An 11,717-nucleotide genomic window follows, 5' to 3' on the forward strand; every position below is an offset into this window, starting at 1 on the left:
TACATAAAGTAAGATTTGACTTCCTCCTGGTGGTTGAAATTTAGCCATACTAGCGCTCATTACTTGGGAATAAGTAGCTGGACTTTCACAGTAGCCTTGTGGCAATCTAGTAAAAGTGTATCTTTATCCTCCAAATGTAAATGCAAACCAAAACTGACTATCCTTATCTATGGGTATAGAAAATAATGCATTGCTGATATCTACTACAATAAATACTGTAGCATCTGGCCTGAGTGTATCCAACAAAGTGTATTCAACAAAGGTCAGGCACACATGGAGCTTTTTGAATGACTGCATTATTTACCGCTTGTAAGTCTTGCACCATGCGGCATCCTACAGATTGTGGCGCTTTCTTTAGTGGGAATATTGGAGTGTTGCATGGCGATTCATCACATTTTACTATTACTCCAGCAGCAATCAAATCTTCAATTACTAGTTTGATGCCTTCGTATGCATCCTATTTCAATGGATATTGTCTCACACATGGTCTGTATTAAGTTTTCGGCCTGATTTGTACAGGTAAGGTTCCTTTTATGAACCCAACATCTGTAGGTCCTTTTGACCATAACTTCTCTGACACTACCTTCAACAAATCTTCCTCATCCTCAGTGAACATTAAGTCTTATTTTTGCTGAGAATTTAGGTGTTTCCCTTCTTGTGCCTGAATGGTCCAAAATAGTGCCTTTCTTTCTAATCCTGTTGAGGCACTTATTTCTGTATTGGTTGAAAAGGTAACCCAATCAGTTGCTTTCTCACCTTGTCCAACTAGTCTCCCTCAGTCTCTCCATTTGTACGTCTATTTTTGATGTGGGGTGGAGTCCACATTCTAAACAGTGCTTCCGTCTCTTCATTTAATGTCACTTCTGCAACTGCTGTGCTTTCTGTATCAGTGTACAAATAAGTCACAGTGACTCTTGCTGGTGTTATTTTTGCCAATTTTCTCTCATATTCCACATCTGGACAAGGTGTACCTTTGTACCAGAGTGTAAAATGCAAATCATTCTCTGACATTTTGTCTTGTAATTTGGGGATCACCTTTCTCCCTTCAGTCATTAATGGTGTTGCTGTTTCTTTTTATCTTTGATTTTATTTATTTATTTATTTATTTCAGCATGGAGGGTGTGATTTACATACTCCTCCAAGGTGCCTGTAGGCAGGCCAATGTAATGTTTGTTAACCCAGCTGCGAATTGCATCTTTTAAACCTGCATGGAAACCTGCTGGCAAAAAGTTCAGGTTGTACCCCGCCTCCTGCCCGATGACAGCTGGGATAGGCTCCAGCATGCCCGCGACCCTCGTGAGGAGAAGCGGCTCAGAAAATGGATGGATGGATGATTGATTCCTGCAACGCGGCTATTTTTTGTGTATTTAACTAACCATTAAAACCGTGCTCAGTTATCCATGTGTCTAAATATTAAATTTTACCAAGATCCTGTCTTTTTCTTTTTTTTTTAATGAACTTTCAATCTTTACACTGCAGTGTATCCCTGGGTTTTATTTTACTACTTCCTTTCCCCATTTTAGAGAATTTGGTCCAGTTTGTCAACACCTAGGATGTTCTAAAAACTGGTTTCTTATCAGTAGGACAACAACTCAAATTTTCTGTTGTGGTAATTCACACTTCAACCTTTTCAGGTGGAGAATTCTAGCCTTTGCATCCACACCAGTCTGCTGTTTACAATACCACTGTTTTATATGAGATAGATACCTAGTGGTATTTTATCTCCATTCATTCACTTCTCAATCACACAAGCGCTTTATTACTGCGATTTTCAGGGAATTTAAGTGTACACAGGACTCCGCCGTCCTTTTTCTACGGAATTTATCTGACTCCGCCGTCCCTCATTTACCTGCCATTTACTAGTATTCACAGGGTTTTCCAACAGGCAATGACCTCCAATCATTAACACTCAATGACATCCAGTCATTCACTTCCCCCCTTTAAGGAAGTTTAACTCACCACTGTTGTCTTCCCTCCATCGGAATGCCGTCAACCGTCAGATCCCAGCTGGTGGGTCGAGGTCCAGTCCTGGAAAAGGATCTCTCTAGGGAGCCTGCCGTGTCCACGGTCTTTCTGGAGTCCACCACACCCGCTGGAATCCTTAGGTATTTTGGCATCCGGCTCGAAGGACCAGGTTAATCTCAGGTTCAAACAACCTAACCTTAATAAACAATAAACAAGGAAGGAAGACAAGAGATGGTTTATATACTCGCGAGGAGAACGATTAGAGTTGTTCGCAGTCACAATCTCCTACCGCTCTGAACACACTCTGTCGATCCCTCTCTTTTATTTTTTTCCTAAGGGCGGTTCCTAGTTACACAGACGTTGCTGCTATCTTGAGATAAGGGCACACACAGCAGCAACGTAAAACAATCACATATATGACTCATTGCGCAGATGCAGATGTGTTCTTCATCAGCGTTGATTGCTGCAACCTTTGACCTTCGACCGCAAAATGTTCCAGCCGCTATCTTTTGATGAGGGCACAGTCCTCTTCACAGACAACATCAACTTTTATGATACAATCAACATTATACTGCTAAATGCATGCTTTGAAAATACTATAAGAGTAAATATGCGATAACAAATGTACATTTATTCTAACACCTAGTCTGCCATCTGCCCTTGCTCCCTGCAAACCAGTGCTCACCTCTTGCGGCCCACCGACAACACGGACTCCTACCCTGCCAGACAGGTCCTCGTTGGAACCCTGCCAATCCCGGATTTAGTTCTCGGAGTTCCTTTGTTCGCTTCCAAGCTGCAATAAACTGTTATTCACAAACTCACCTCCCTGTCCTCTCTGCATCTGGGTCCAACTTGCAACCTGAATCCTGACAGCATAGTCTGGCCCGTCATGGACCCAGGTGACACGGCTCCCTTTCGCCAAACAGTTACCGGACAGAGCATGCTTTTGGAGCAACACGACCAAGCCCTCACCCTGCTGACTCAAAAGTTACGTGACTTCTCACAAACTCTCACATCCCTCCAAAATCAATTTGCCTCACTCCAACCTTGCGCAGAGCCGCCTGCTGCAGCATCCACAGCTCCCCCCTCACCCATGTAATGCGTGAACCATACATACCCGCACCAGCCCCTTACGACGACAATCTAGGGTCTTGTCGCGCCTTTTTGTTCCAGTGTTCACTTGTGTTTGAACAGCAACCACAGTCATGATTTAGTTCTCGGATCACAGATCATGTGGGGACACCTGGGGACACCCTGGGCAACCCTCATTTTGGGGCACAAGGCACTTCGGGGAACCGCGGCGGGATGGTTTCGTGCAGTACCGGCCGTTGGACACTAGAGACCTCTGCAGACCATCTTTTAACAGCCACCCGCTTTTCCGGATACTTTTCCATGCTGCCGTGGGGGCTTCAGAGGGCTTAATCAGGGGCACTCTGACGCGCTTTGGGGCACCCTCCGGGTACTTTTTGGGGGCACTTCCGGGGCTTTAAGGGGCACTTCCGGGGGTTAAACGGGGGCATTTCAAGGGACTTCGGGGTATTTTGGGATCCATTCTGGGGCATTTTGGGATCCATGCAGGGACTTTGCTGGGACATGCTCTGGGTGAACTCCGGAGCTCCGTAAGGGGTACTTTTTCACATTTTGGGATCCATGCTGGGACTCTGCTGGGACTTAGTGCAAGATGCTCTGTGTGATCTCCGGAGCTCCGTAAGGGGTACTTTGTTACTTTTTGGGACTTTTGTTACTTTTGGGGGTCTGTCCCGTGAAGATACCAGGGGCTATGCAGGGACAAGTTCCCGGGACACTCCTCCACTTTTCGGGGCACCGCTAGAGGAATCAAAATCTTGTACACTTCCATTACAGGCTGGGAAGTCCGGGGCACTCCGCTGCATTTTGGGGTCGTCAAAAAGAGGAATCAACCAATTGTCCCTGCATCAGAGCGCCGCCCGGCGGCGGGCGTGGCTCCCGTCAGGCCGCCGCTGGCGTGGAGCGTGCTCCGGGTTGCCCCAGCAACATATTAAAATTTCAGACCCGTGGGACTTTTCGTGGGAAAGCACTTTAATACTTCTCCCGCTCGACAGACTAAAAGCGTATGGCGCCTGGCCTCCAACCCCCTTTGTCCAGGACAAAATCAGGACGTCAACAGCCCATCCCCTCCCGGTGGAGGTAGCGCGACAGTTTTGGGACCTGTCACACAGGGGGACGTCCTCTGCATGTCAGTCTTGGTCGACGCTCAGACCACCGGGAAGCTAACTTCCGTTCTGAGGGGTCTACGGACTTGAGACTTTGGGTGCTGCGTCGGGGGGTCATTTTGAGCCTGCATGCCCATTTTCAGACGTCTGGCACGTTGTTAAGTGCCCTGGCTGCCCCCTAAAGGCTGCGGCTAAGCGCGAGGCCTGCTCCACTGCATTTTGGCCAGTATCTCCCCAAGGCTTCTAGCGAGGGTGCTGGGATTTCAGATACTGAATCAGCAGTGCCTGCAGCTGGTGTGTATGAATTTTCAGACGTCTGCCACAATCCTAAGTGCCTCAGCTGCGGCTCGACGCGAGGCCCTCTGCACTGCATTTTGGCTGCTATCTCCCCAAGGCTTCGAGCGAGGGGGCTGAAACTTCAGATCCTGCATCAGCAGTGCCAGCAGCTGGTGTGTGTCAATTTCCAGACGTCTGGCACATTCCTAAGTGCCTCAGTTGTCAAAACTCCATTTGATCATGTGGCCGGCGCCTACTTCCGGGTTGCCTTCGTAGTGCTAAAACACTCAAAACGAGGCGAATTAAACAGCTAGGTGCATTTAGTGCGCATATCAACGTGTAGGTGTACTCCTGCTGTCGAACTATGGTGCTTAAACACGTTAATAAGTGTCGTTTCGTGATTTTTAATGTGATTTTGTGTGATTACGAGGCGAACGTCGTTGCGTGCTTATATCCGCCTTACTTCCGGCTTCTCTTCGTGGCGATAAACACTCCAAAATGAGGCGAATTAAACAGATAGGTGCATTTAGTGCGCAGATCAACGTGGAGGTGTACTCCTGCTGTCGAACTATGGTGCTTAAACATGTTAATAAGTGTCGTTTCGTGATTTGTAATGTGATTTTGTGTGTCTACGAGGCGAACGCCGTTTCGTGCTTATATCCGCCTTACTTCCGGCTTCTCTTCGTGGCAATAAACACTCCAAAACGAGGCGAATTAAACAGATAGATGCATTTCAATGAAACTATTACTGTTGAAAACAATGATTTGGAAACGGCTACTTCAGGTAAACAATGTGATAATGTGTCAGATTAAAATGGACATGAGGATATCACAACAGCACGGAGATCAATCTGCACAGTGAAACCGAGGGAAATTCTCACCTACAACCATTTTGGACAGCCATCTTACCAAGCATGGAACACATAATGTTTGCCTGTGTACCGTACCCAATTCCCTACTACTCAGCACAACCTGACATGTACTAGTGTCAGGTTGTGCTGGGTAGTAGGGGATTGGGTACGGTACACAGGCAAACATCATGCACGATGTGAAAAATGATGTCGTGGAAGGATTTCTCCATTTCACGCCAGATGATGGTTTAGACACACCTTTTTGCTATGATCAAAGACTCTCAGTAAATGTAACATTGATTACACTGCCTGTATTGGGCAGTGTTATGACAGCACTGCAGTAATGTCCAGTGTTCACACTGGGGTTTAAGAAAAATTCAGAAGAGGTCCCTCGCGTAATCTACATTCATTGCCATGCGCGCCAAGTTGGTGAATTACGTTCGCAAAGTCGACGCATATGACCCACGTCTGACAAGATGTGACCAACAAACACTTGGTTCCTGTCCTCGGTCGTCCAGTCAGATTAAAATGGACATGAGGATATCACAACAGCACGGAGATCAATCTGCACAGTGAAACCGAGGGAAATTCTCACCTACAACCATTTTGGACAGCCATCTTACCAAGCATGGAACACATGATGTTTGCCTGTGTACCGTACCCAATTCCCTACTACAGCACCTGACATGTACTAGTGTCAGGTTGTGCGGTAAAAAACGCAACGCACAACTGTCAGGATGGCCGAGCGGTCCAAGGCGCTGCATTCAGGTTGCAGTCTCTATGGAGGCGTGGGTTCAAATCCCACTCCTGACAGTGTCTAGTGTATAAAGACAATTTGTCCATTCTGTTGTTCATTTCCTTTTAGTGAGTGCGCCTCTGCTGAGGGGGAATTCAGTGCTCACATGGCGAGTGACAATGTGACTCGGAAGGGCGTGATAAAGGCGAAAGCCTCCCCTCCCCGATCAAAGCGCGAGTCGTGCTTACATATAGGAATAATGTGCTCGTCACAGACTGTCAATAATTAACACCATCTTCACACATAAGGGTTTCCAGATGAGCACTTGACACCAGGACAACCTTAGGCCGCAGTTCGATGATCGACTTTGTGGTCGTGTCATCGGACATGCTGCCGCATTTCTTGGACACTGGGGTCAAAAGAGGGGCGGAGCTGCAATCTGATTCCCACTGGGTGGTGTGTTTGCTTCGATGTTGGGGGCAGATGTCAGTTCGACATGAAAGAGAATTACGTATTGTGAGGGTGTGCTGGTAATGTCTGGCAGAGTCCCCAGTCAGAAGGAGCTTCAACTCCCACCTCCGGCAAAACTTTGTCCATGTCCCGGGGGAAGCAGGGGACATTAAGTACGAGTGGCCCATGTTCTGGCAACAGACTTTGTCGTCATTCTCCTACTCTTGACTTGGATTCCAACATTTCAGATGAGTATTGAGTCAGTAAGTCAGAGGCACTGGCATGCATATAAACATCAGAAAACTATGATGCAATGAAAAACAACACAATCGACGTCTGTCGGAGTGGCTGAGCCGTCCAAGCAACTCCATTCAGGTTCCAATATCTATGGGTATGCGGGTTGACATTCTGCTTCTTGTGTGATTAGACTGACAAAAACTGTCTGTTTCCTCTGCTTGGTTTTCCAGTCCAACAAAAATTGGTAAAACTCGGGTGTTATCATTGTTTCTGCCCTACACTGCCACCAAACAACACAAGGAATATTTGTGAGGATGGCCCAGCGTGCCAAGTTGGTGAACTTCGTTCGGAAAGTCTACGCATATGACCCACTTCTGACAAGATGTGACCAACAAACACTTGGTTCCTGTCCTCGGTCGTCCAGTACCGGTGGGGGGAAAATGTGTGTTTTGCAAGCAGAAGGAGTTTGTTCTCATTTTCCTCAAATAGAGCTTAATATACACAAAATGGTCAAGCTGCATCGGCCGGGAATCGGACCCAGGCCTCCCGCGTGGCAGGCGAGAATTCTACCACTGAACCACCAATGCTTGGTATGGGGGTTCTTGCACTTTGACTACATTCCAATGCTCTCGAACGGGTCGCCCACCGGATGAGCAAACCGCCTGGGGTGAATAAAGACCCGTACCCTTTGTTCCTTCTAAACAACGCAACGCACTACTGTCAGGATGGCCGAGCGGTCCAAGGCGCTGCATTCAGGTTGCAGTCTCTATGGAGGCGTGGGTTCAAATCCCACTCCTGACAGTGTCTAGTGTATAAAGACAATGTGTCCATTCTGTCGTTCATTTCCTTTTTGTGAGTGCGCCTCTGCTGAGGGGGAATTCAGTGCTCACATGGCGAGTGACAATGTGACTCGGAAGGGCGTGATAAAGGCGAAAGCCTCCTCACCCCTCCCCGATCCAAGCGCGAGTCGTGCTAACTTATAGGAATAATGTGCTCGTCACAGACTGTCAATAATGAACACCATCTTCACACATAAGGGTTTCCAGATGAGCACTTGACACCAGGACAACCTAAGGCCGCAGTTCGATGATCGACTTTGTGGTCATGTCATCGGACATGCTGCCGCATTTCTTGGACACTGGGCTAAAAAGAGGGGCGGAGCTGCAATCTGATTCCCACTGGGTGGTGTGTTTGCTTCGATGTTGGGGGCAGATGTCAGTTTGACCTGAAAGAGAATTATGTATTGTGAGGGTGTGATGGTAATGTCTGGCAGAGACCCCAGTCAGAAGGAGCTTCAACTCCCACCTCCGGCAAAACTTTGTCCATGTCCCGGGGGAAGCAGGGGACATTAAGTCCGAGTGGCCCATGTTCTGTCAACAGACTTTGTCTTCATTCTCATGCTCTTGACTTGGATTCCTACATTTCAGATGAGTATTGTCAGTAAATCAGAGGCACTGGCATGCATCTAAACATCAGAAAACTATGATACAATGAAAAACAACACAATCGAAGTCTGTCGGAGTGGCTGAGCACTAACCATTCGTCCACCGTGCCGCTAAAATGAACTTGTTTGTGAAATATGGACCATGAGGACCCATACTTGCAACGCATACATTTTGTCCAATGTTTTAGTGAAGTCAATATCAAATAAGTGAATGATTGAAATAAGACTTGGTGAACTATAAAGTGTGTAATCCTTATTAAAATATATTCATTTAAACAGTGAAGGTGACTGAATTTGCTTTTATATCAAATCCCTTTCCCCCATTAAAAAAGATTTGAAATGTTTTTTATCCATTGGAAACCCTCCAAAAACAAAATGCTTTAACTTAAAGCAAGAAATGGACTTGCTTGCTTGTGGACTCTTGGGATTTATTTTTTTGTCAAAAAAGGACATTTGAAAGCATTGTTCTATGATTGCTTTGTAATTCCGATTGTCTTTGAATTGAATTTTTATATTGTTGTGAACTTTAAAGGGACATTTGTATTGTCGATTTGCAGTGTCGCTACAGATTTCGCAATGTGATTTTGGTTAATTTCATAAACCTACAATTGCGCTTGAACCAGAAAATTAAGCAAATAATAGGTTTATTATCCAAAATTAGACTAAATGACCGGTCAATAAAATAAAACAGAAATAAAATAGGAAAAAGTAATTGAACTTAAAACCTTTTGTCTCACTCCTGAAGTCAACAAGAAGGTGTAATATAACAGGAAACGTTGTTTTAAGGTGCATATGCCAAATTATGTGACTAAAATTATATGTTAACTGTCGTTTTGTCCACTGTCTTGTTTGTTGTTATAAGTAAACTGCCGGCTTCATGTTCAATCTCAGAATCAGAATCAGAATCATCTATATTTGCCAAGTATGTCCAAAAAACACAATTTGTCTCCGGTAGTTGGAGCTGCTCTCGTACGACAACAGACAGTCAATTGACAGAGAACACTTTTGAGACATAAAGACATTGACAAAAAAAAAAAAAAAAACAGTCACTGAGCAGTAAAGGGTAGTTAGTTATCTGGTAATGCTGGTACTTTTTTTTTTTTTTTTTTTTGACAATTGTGCGAAAAGATGCAGTCCTCAAGCACTTAGAGCAGTTCAAATGACTAGTATTGCAATAGTCCGGTGCAATGACCATTGTGCAAAAGGCGCCGAGACTTCAAGGAGTGTATGCGGTTTAAAGTGACGAGTGGTGCGATAATCTGTGACAATGGTGCAAATGTTGCAGATACTCCTCAATCAGTGTGCAAATAGAGCAGATGCTACTCTGGCATGAGTGGCCAGTATTGGTCAACAACAGATATGCAAATAGTGCAGCGTGGCGAGACAACTACAGTGAGTGCACAAGTAATGTATAATTGGTCCCACAGAAATGTGACAACGAACTCAAGTCAAAAAATTGCCAGCATGTTGCAATGGAATTGTAGGTTAGCTGTTTAAGAAGTTGATTGCAAGAGGGAAGAAGCTTTTGGAATGTCTACTAGTTCTAGTTTGCGTTGATCGGTGGCGCCTACCTGAGGGAAGGCGCTGGAAAAGCTGGTGACCGGGATGCGGGAGGGTCCGAGAGGATTTTGCACACTCTTGTCTTAGTTCTGGCAGCGTGCAAGTCCTCAAGGGTGGGTACTGACAATCCTTTCAGCAGTTTTGATTGTCCGTTGCAGTCGGAGTTCGTCCTTTTTTGGAGCAGCACCAAACCAGACTGTGATGGAAGAACACAGGACTGATTCGATTACCGCTGTGTAGAAGGGCCTCAGCAGCTCCGGTGGCAGGCCGTGCTTTCTCAGAAGCCGCAGGAAGTATCCTTTTCAAATCTGCAGTAGAAGGTATTCAAGACATTCGCAAGTGTGCTATTGTTCTCAGCTTGGGGGGATCATCGCTTGTAATTAGTCAGCGATTGGAATGCATGCCAGACTGATTTAGAGTCGTCAGCACTAAACTGTTTTTCCAACTTTGCTGCATAGTTCCTCTTTGTAACGTTAATTTCTTTAGTCAGCTGGTTTCTAGCTCGATTACACAGGGCCCTGTCCCCGCTCTGAAATGCGTCCTCCTTAGCTTGGCGAAGCTACTTAAGTTTAGCAGTGAACCACGACTTGTTGTTGAATGTGGGAAATGATTTTGTTGGTACACATACATCTTCACAGAAACTGATATAGGATGTAACAGTGTCCGTATATTCATCCAGGCTGCCAGCTGAATTTTGAAAGACATTCCAGTATGTGCAGTCTAAGCAGCTTTGAAGTTCCATCTTTGCTTCCTTGGTCCACTTTTTCACTGTTTTCACTGTAGGCCTCGCGCATTTAAGTTCTTGCCTGTACGTCGGTATTAAATGAATGAAGCAGTGATCAGACGAGCCCAGGGCTGCACGAAGTATAGCACGGTATGCGTTTTTTAGCGTAGTGTAGCAGTGGTCTAAAATGTTATTTTCCCTGGTAGGACAGCCGATGTGCTGCTTGTATTTAGGGAGTTTGTGGTTGAGTTTAGCTTTGTTAAAGTCCCCGAGAATAATGAGGGGTGAGTCCGGGTGTTTTTTTTTCAATTTCGTTGACTTGTTCGGCGAGCGTTAGGAGTGCGGCATTCGTGTTAGCTTGAGGCGCAATGTAGACTCCAGCCAGGATGAATGATGCAAACTCACGCGGCGAGTAGAAGGGCTTACAATTCAAAAACAGTGACTCCAAATGCGGGCTGCAGTGTGTGCTGAGCTGCTTCGACTCCGGCACTCTCTTTGCTAGTGTAGTATATATCAATAGTACCACAGTCAGAGTTCCTTTGCGAGGGCCAAATGCTTGGAGATCTGTATTCAAGCCAACCATCTTTTCTTTGAAGTTCTACATCTAAGGACTTCCTTCAACCATTTTTACGTTTATTAGGGTTTTCCTTCTCCGCCAGACAGCAACATGTCCTGGGTTCACAACAGGCGTCCCGGTCTGCAAAGAGGTCTGTTTTTCATCTTATAAGATAAGGGTAGCGGGTGTGAGCCTAGCTAGAATGTGAGGCGCCAGCAGGCGGGTGTGATTCCCAATATGGTCATGAGGAACGAACATCTTCCGGGTGCAACCAGGGTGTGGGTAAGTCCACGCCCAGAGAATTAAACCTTGATAAACTGAGATACAGGTTTTTTCGGGGCTTTTTTGTTGTTCTGGCTATGTAAGCAGGTGTTATGACACTAAGGCTTGTTCAATAAATCAAATTAGCCCAAACGCCAAGTGTCTCGAAGTCTGCATTCATTCCTGCCCAACGGAAGCCCTGTGGCTTCTCCCGGGTGGCCTCCGACTCGGAACCATCCATCCATCCATCCATTTTCTGAGCCGCTTCTCCTCACTAGGGTCGCGGGCGTGCTGGAGCCTATCCCAGCTGTCATCGGGCAGGAGGCGGGGTACAACCTGAACTGGTTGCCAGCCAATCGCAGGGCACATAGGAACAAACAACCATTCACACTCACACTCACAGTCATGCCTACGGGCAATTTAGAGTCTCCAATTCATGCATGTTTTTGGGATGTGGGAGGAAAC

The 11,717-nt window shown here is 46.0% G+C and overlaps 3 non-coding genes across 3 annotated transcripts; 2 read left to right on the top strand and 1 right to left on the bottom strand.

The window, feature by feature from the left end:
- The first annotated feature begins 6,015 nt into the window (after window positions 1–6,015).
- Window positions 6,016–6,097, top strand: trnal-cag (transfer RNA leucine (anticodon CAG)). The gene has a single exon. It is a non-coding gene; the product is annotated as a tRNA-Leu (tRNA).
- A 1,126-nt stretch (window positions 6,098–7,223) lies between these two features.
- On the bottom strand, window positions 7,224–7,294 carry trnag-gcc (transfer RNA glycine (anticodon GCC)). The gene has a single exon. It is a non-coding gene; the product is annotated as a tRNA-Gly (tRNA).
- A 132-nt stretch (window positions 7,295–7,426) lies between these two features.
- Window positions 7,427–7,508, top strand: trnal-cag (transfer RNA leucine (anticodon CAG)). Its single transcript has one exon. It is a non-coding gene; the product is annotated as a tRNA-Leu (tRNA).
- The last annotated feature ends 4,209 nt before the right edge of the window (window positions 7,509–11,717 follow it).

Source organism: Phyllopteryx taeniolatus, unplaced genomic scaffold (assembly GCF_024500385.1).
Source record: "Phyllopteryx taeniolatus isolate TA_2022b unplaced genomic scaffold, UOR_Ptae_1.2 contig_63, whole genome shotgun sequence".
Taxonomy (NCBI): domain Eukaryota; kingdom Metazoa; phylum Chordata; class Actinopteri; order Syngnathiformes; family Syngnathidae; genus Phyllopteryx; species Phyllopteryx taeniolatus.